The sequence below is a fragment of the Chlorocebus sabaeus genome, unplaced genomic scaffold, assembly GCF_047675955.1.
Source record: "Chlorocebus sabaeus isolate Y175 unplaced genomic scaffold, mChlSab1.0.hap1 unalloc_scaffold_1415, whole genome shotgun sequence".
Classification (NCBI taxonomy): Eukaryota; Metazoa; Chordata; class Mammalia; order Primates; family Cercopithecidae; genus Chlorocebus; species Chlorocebus sabaeus.
This window is the reverse complement of record NW_027327208.1, coordinates 96-7500: the sequence shown is the minus strand read 5'-3', so window position 1 is coordinate 7500 and position 7405 is coordinate 96.

The following is a 7405-nucleotide window of genomic DNA, read 5'->3' as shown; positions in this document are numbered from 1 at the left end:
CCGGGAGGGACCACCGGGCCGCACTCGGGCGCACGCACGCGCCGAACGGGGCAACGCCACGCGGGGAGAGGACGGGCCTCCCCCGCGACGCCGACAACGCCCGAGACACACGCCTCGGGGGAGGGCCGCGGCAGGCCTGGGAAGCGAGGCGCACCCGGGGCGGGGGCGCGCGCCGACCCGATGCGGAAGAGCCGGCCGGGAGAAGACGAGACGCCGGGCGAGGCAGGCGGCCGAGCGGGGTGGGGGGCGCCGAGGGACACCTCTGGCGCAGCCGACCGCCACCAGGACGCACGCGGGGATCTCACCGCCAGCAGCCTCCGAGCACGAAGACGGCCCCACGTGGCACCTGGAGCGGCCGACCAGGCCTTCGGCGATCCCCGCGGCTCCCCCACCGCCACACCCAGTCGCACGCGGCCAGAGCCCCCGGAACCCGCTCTCCCCCGCAACACGCCGGAAAGGCCGACCCAAACCCTCCGGGCGCCCACCGGGCCCCACGCGGGGCGCCGCCGACCCGGTCCCGAAGGCGCGCGCCATGGGGACGCGGACACCGGGCCAACCAGCGTGGCCGGCGGCGACGCCCCCAGAAGGCGGAGCCGGGTTCGGGCCCAGACGGGGCGGCCAACAGCGTAGAAGCCGATGAGCCGCTCGGGGAAGAGAAGATCGGCAGGCGGCGGGCGGGGAAAAGGGGCACAAGGCAGGCAAGGAGCCAGGGGGCCACGGGGACGAGGGCACGGGGAACCCGCGGAGGGCTACTCGGGCAGAAAACCTCAGGCACAGCCGGGCCACCAGGAAAACACGGCCACGGGATCCCACCGCCACAGACACGAGGGCGGTCCCGCGGCGCCCCGCCTGGGACGCCGAACGGCCCTTGGGCAACCCACCGAGCAACCCCCCTCACGAGCCCCGGGTCCTGCCACCGGGGGCCCCGAAGCAACCTCAGCCACAAGCCCAACACCAGGGGCCACATATCGCTCGTTTCTCGTCCGTCCCGGACCCGGTCCCGCTCCGGGAGACCGGCGCACCCCCCGTGGGGACGGCTCGCTCCCCAAGAGCCAGGCGGCCCAACCCCGCGCCACGCGAACGCGGTCACCGGCACCGGTCGCGGCTCGGCACGGGAGCGGGCGGAGAGCCGGCTCACAGCGGCGTCCCGCGCCGGACGGAGTGCCACGCGCACCCGCCGCTCGCGGCAGCCTTCCCAATCCGCTAGGACGTCGGGCCCGGCCCAGCGGGATCCTCCCCCAACACGGAAGGGGGAGGCGCGGGCCACAGTAGACGACGAGCCGCACGCTCGGCCCCCACCGCGGGGTCCGGCGGAACCCTCACCGTTTCCCCAGCCTCATCCCGTCGAGGGGGGAGCAGCGGGGGAGGGCTCTCTGCAAGCGAGTCGCTACGGCAGCGCTACCACAACGCAGAGAGAGGCGGCAGGCCGGGGGATCCGGTACCCCAAGGCACGCCTCTCGGATCGCTAGAGAAGGCTTTCTCACCGAGGGTGGGTCACACTCCCCACCCGCCAGTCGCCCCTCGTCGGGCCCACAGAGGCGCTCGGGGACACCTGGGGAAGGGAGGGGGCGTGTGGCGCGAGGAGAAGAAACCCGCGGCAACCTTGAGCGTTCACGGTCAGGGCAGGGGCCCGGCTGGCGCGCGTGCGCACAGCCCCCAAAGGCCCCCCCCGCCGTCCACCCACCTCCTTTCTGCGAGGTAAAGCACCTCCAGTGAACCCACGCACGACCGGTCGGAGGCAGAACGGCAGCCCCTCGGCGGCCGGCCGGCGCACGCGTGGCCGGCCCGAGCCCACCGCGACCGCTCACACGGCCCGCGCTCACCCGCCAGAGGGGAGGCACGGGACGTGCGCTCGCCGGACCAGGCGGCGCCCTTCCCCGCGTGGGGGAGGGGCGCGTCTCACTCGACCGCCTCGGCCCACACCCAACGAACTCCCTCAGGACCCAACGCGCCAGCACCGTGGCGGCGACCGGAGGAGGGGGCGCTGGGGGTGGGAGCGACACACCACCGCTCGGCCTCGGGCACCTGAGGGACAACCCGGAGCGCTCCAGGAGCACCGCAAAAGACCCAGGCAGAGCCAGCGCTCGTGCAACGCCCGAGAGGGCAGCACGACGGGCCGGCGGGACAGCACCCCCACCGCCGCGGAGGGGGGCGGCCCGCGAGGCGACAACCACAAGAGGCGAAAGCGAGGGGTGCCTGCTGCGTCAGAGGACCCCGCCGACCCCCGCCGAACGCCACGAGGCAGACGGCGGGGGCGGGACAGCAAGGTCAGGCCGGGTTCCGCACCCCAGTGCCTCCCAACGCACCGCTCACAGGCGGGGACGAGAGACAGGGGGCCCCCGCGGGCGGGACGAGAAGAACGGGTCCCATTCACCATGAATGGCCGCCCCTCGCCCGCCGCGGCTCGGTCCCGGCCCGGGAGAGCACGACATCACCACATCAATCAGGGAAAGCAACCCCGGAGCGGGGTCGGTCGGTCAGTCAGCCACAGCCTCCCCGGAGGCCAGCGAGCAGATCAGCCTGACCACCCCCAGCTCCGGGGAAGGGGCGGCAGACAACCCGGCAGAGACGAGGAACGCCTGACACGCACGGCACGGAGCCAGCGGGAGTGGGGTTGTCACGGCCGCCCCAGGTGCCCACAGCAGGGAGCGCGCAGCGGCAGGGTAAGCCCGCGCCGCCTTCCCCGCCGCCCCCGGGTGGGTCAGAGACCCGGACCCAAGGCGGCACCGGGAGTCGGGACGCTCAGACGCACGAGAGACCAGGCACACACGGGCCCCAGCAGGCGGCTCCAGCACGAGCAGGGCCGGCTAGCCGGGTCACCGGGAGGCCCAGAGGCCCACCACGCATCCAGAGGCCCGACCTCTCCAGCGACAAGTCGCCAGAGGACAGCGTGTCAGCAATAACCCGGTGGCCCAAAATGCCGGCTCGGAGTGAAAGATATACCTCCCCAGGGGACAGGAGGTCGAGCCACCGACCACGCCGCCGGCCCAGGGAACCCGCGACACGGACATCTGTCCCCAAAATCGCCACCATCGCAGCCAGACACGGAGCACCCAGGGCCCTCTGGTCGACCCCAGGACACACGCCGGAGCAGCGCCGGGCCAGGGACGTCCTCCCGGCCACCCGTGCCACGCAGGGGCCGGCCCGTGTCTCCAGAGCGAGACTCGGAAGCGTTTTCGGCCGTCCTCTCGTACGACCGGGACACACGAGGGACCGAAGGCCGGCCAAGTGTGACCCCTCGGGCCGCACGCGCGCTCAGGGAGCGCTCTCCGACTCCCCACGGGGACTTGAAAACAAAAGGTCACGGCAGAGGGACGGCGGCCGGGCCCGGGGACCGCTCCCCGGCACCCGGGGGACGAGGCAGGACGGTCCCCGGCTCCCCACGGGGACTTGGGGAAAAAAAAATTCGGCCGCTGCCTCAGACGGCCAGGATGCGCGCGGGCCCGCGACCGGGCCGGGAAGGGTGTCCCCAGCCTCCCGCCCCAAGCCCGGTGGGTCCCCGCGGGTCGCGGGTCAGGCCTCGGGAGCTGAGCTGCGGCGTGCTGGTCGACCAACCCCGGCAGCCCCACACCCGGCTCAGGCCCGAAAGCGCAGCGACAACCTCTCCCCACATAAGCCTGCACGCCCGAGCTCTGACTCACAAGCGACGCGCCAGAGCTCTGGCGCGACCGGGACAGCCCGGCTGACGACCGCGGTGTTTCCGGAGCTCTGCCTAGCTCACAGCGGGGACGGTCCCCTCCCTCGGCAGCTGCCACCGCAGCTCCGGAAGCCAAGGGAACGATATAAAAGCGGCCGCCAGATGGAGTCCGACAACCGTCGCGAACGTCACCAAGACAGATCCGGATGGCAGGCCGGCCCGCCGACCGCGAAACCGAAACCGTGAGTCGAGAAACGCTATCCCGAGGCCGAAAACGCAGCCCCTCTACCCCAACCCCACAGAAACGGTCCCCAAAGCCTGTCTCTGCATCGACCGCGACAGAGTCAGAAGACAACCCACGGCGTGTGGATGTTCGGAGAGGCATCTCGGAGGGAGAAACAGCAAGCAAGGACTCGGTCGCGGGCCGTTGAGGACACAGGGAGACACAGATTGCCGTAGGCTCTTCCTGAATCCAGACAGAGACGGAGGGAGGGAGGGAGGGAGGCAGGGAGGGAGGGAGGGAATGGAGAGAAGAGACAGATGGTGAAAGGAAGGGAGGGAGGGAAGGGAGCAGGGAGAGAGGGAGGAAGGAAAAGGGAGAGAAAAGGGAGACCACGTGGAAAATGAAGATGATGAAACGTCACTTTTCAAAGGTTACATTTTTACAGGAGAGATGGAAAGGAAAGAAACCTGAAACAGAGAGAAAGAATGAGGAAAGAAGGGAAAAAGAAACAGAGGAAACAGAAAAGAAGGACAGAAACGGAATAAAAGAAATAAAGAAAGCACGGAAGAGAAACGAACAAGAGAGAAAGGGAGGGAGGCAGGGAGGGAGGGAGGGAGGGAGGGAGGAAAACATAGAGAGGGAGACAGAGAAAGAAAGAAGGGAAGAAAAACACAAAGGAGAGAAAGAAAGAAAAGACAAATAACAGCATAAATATTTGCATTTTTAGCTAAATATGAGATATAAAAATACATCAAAACAGATGAAAATATTTGTCTTGATCGAGACCATCCCGGCTAACATGGTGAAACCCCGTCTCTACTGAAAAATCCAAAAAACAAACTAGCCGGGCGAGGTGGCGGGTGCCTGTAGTCCCAGCTACTTGGGAGGCTGAGGCAGGAGAATGGCGTGAAGCCGGGAGGCGGAGCTTGCAGTGAGTTGAGATCCGGCCACTGCACTTCAGCCTGAGCGACAGAGCGAGACTCCGTCTCAAAAAAAAAAAAAAAAAAAAAAAAAAAAAATGAATAAATAAATAAATAAATACATACATACATACATACATACATACATACATAAAAAAAGAAAGAAAGAAAGAAAATATTTGTATTTATACACATGAATGAATAGATGAAAATAAATACATAAAAAATAAAATAACATGAGCAAATAGGCCAGGCACGGTGGCTGACGCCTGTGATCCCAGCACTTTCAGAGGCTGGGAGAGAGAGAGAGAGAAAATGAAGGAAAGAAAGGAAGAAAGGAAGAAAGAAAGGAAGGAAGGAAGGAAGGAAGGAAGGAAGGAAGGAAGGAAGGAAGGAAGACAGACAAAGAAAGAGAGAGAGAAAGAAAGAGAAAAAGAGAAAGAGAGAAAGAAGGAAAGAAAGAGAGAAAGAAAGAAAGAAAGAAAGAAGAAAGAGAGAGAGAGGGAGAAAAACAGCGAGAAAGAAAGACGAGAGAAGAAAGAAAAAAAGAAGACAGAGGAAAGACAGACAGGAAGAAAGGCAAAGCAAGAAAGCAAGAAAACAAGACAGCAAGAAAGCATGACAGAAAGATAGAAAGAGACAGAAAGAAAAAGCAAGAAAGCAACAAAGAAAGAGAGGGGGGGAGTGGGAGAGGCGAATCTCTCTGCTTTCACTACATGCGGGGAGAATCAGGAAAGCCCCCACTAAACAACAAGGCCGGAAGTGGAGCTGCCATCTGTGAAATCCGAGCAGAAGAGTCCACACGGGTTAAAGACACGAAGAAAGACAGGGAAACAACTGCTCAAAGAGAAGAACAATCTGGCCCAGCCAGGGCCTGTCTCCTGAAGTTGTCTGGGCAACGAGGGAGTGGGACGGAGGGAGGGAGGGCCTCCGAGGCTCGTGTCAAACAATAAACGAGAATAACATAAAAGGAAGTTAAAAAAAAACATTACGCATCATTCGTAGCATCACTGACGCCTCGAAAGGCGAGAGGCATATGTTTATGTCACTGTGGGACTGTTGTCTTTTTTCTTTCCTTTTTTTTTTCTTCCCTCTCTTCCCGGAAACTCACTTTTTAATTATTTCCTTTTCCTTGTCCTTTTTAGTTTTATTTTTTATTTTACTTTCATTTTTATTCGTTTATGTATTAATTTATTAGTAGTAGTAGTATTTTTTGGAGAGGTTGCCTCGCTCTCTCGCCCAGGCTGGTGTACAGCGGCGCGATCTCGGCTCACTGCAACCTCCGCCTCCCAGGTTCAAGCGATTCTCCTGCCTCAGCTCGGCCTCCCGAGTAGCTGAGATTACAGACGCGCACGACCATGCCCGGCTAATTTTTGGTCTTTTGACTGGAGACGGACGGGGTTTCACCATACTGGCCCTGCTGATCTGACCACCTCGTGATCCAGCGATCCACCGCCCCCGGCGTCCCAAAGCGCTGGGATGACAGGCTTGAGCCACCGCGCCGGGCCGAGTTATTCATTTTATTTTCTTCCTAATTTTTAATTGTATGTATGCATGCATGCATGCATGCATGCATGTATGTATGTATGTATGCATGTATCCATCCTTTCTTATTTTTTGAGACGGACAGAGAGACACAGTGAGAAACAGAGAGAGAGAGAGAGAGAGAGAGAGAGAGAGAGAGAGAGAGAGAGTGAGAGACCTCCCCTTGGGCCTCAATGGTCTTTGCAATGTCCTTTCTTCAGAGATTCTGCAAACACAGTGTTTCCAACATTTTGAATCCAAAGAAAAGTTTAACTCTGTAACATGTATCCACAGATCACTAATCAGTCCCGATGATAGTTTATTTCTGGTTTTTCTCTGGGGAGTGTCGGTTTTTCTCCACAGGTTTCAAGGGGCTCCCAAAGTCCCTTCGCCGATTCCCTTAAGAAGAATATTTCCAAACCGACGTATCAAAAGAACGCTTTCACTTTGTGAGAGGAATCCCCACATTACAAAACCGTTTCACACATAGGCTCTCTTCAGTTTTTATCTGGGGATAATCTGTTTTTCACCCTAGGCCTCAATTGCAGCCCACATTATTTTCACAGATTCTACTAAAAGAGTGCTTCCAATCCGCTGAGTCCAAATACAGTTGTACCTCTGTGCGAGGAATCCACACACAAAGCAGTTTCTCAGGTAGCTTCCTTCTAGCTGTTATCAGGAAATATGTGCTTTTCCACCATTGGCCTCAAAGGAGTCCCAAATATCCTTTTGCAGATTCTACCACAGAAGTGTTTCCAACCTGCTGAACCGAAACACGGGTTTAACTCTGTGAGATGAATCCACATCTCACAAAGCCAATTCACAGATAGCTTCTTTCTACTGCTTCTCTGGGGATATTTGATTTTTCAACATAGGCCTCCATGGGCTCCCAAATATGCCTTGGCAAATTCTAGAGAAAGCGTGTTTCCAACACGTGAATCAAAAGAAAGGTTTAACTCTGTGAGATGCATCCAGTCACGCAAAGCAGTTTCACAGATCGTTTCGCTTCTTCATGGCTTTTCTCGGGGGGACAATCTGGTTTGGACAACCGGAATTAATGGGCTTGGAAATGTCTTCCCACACACTCAACAAAAAGAGCAT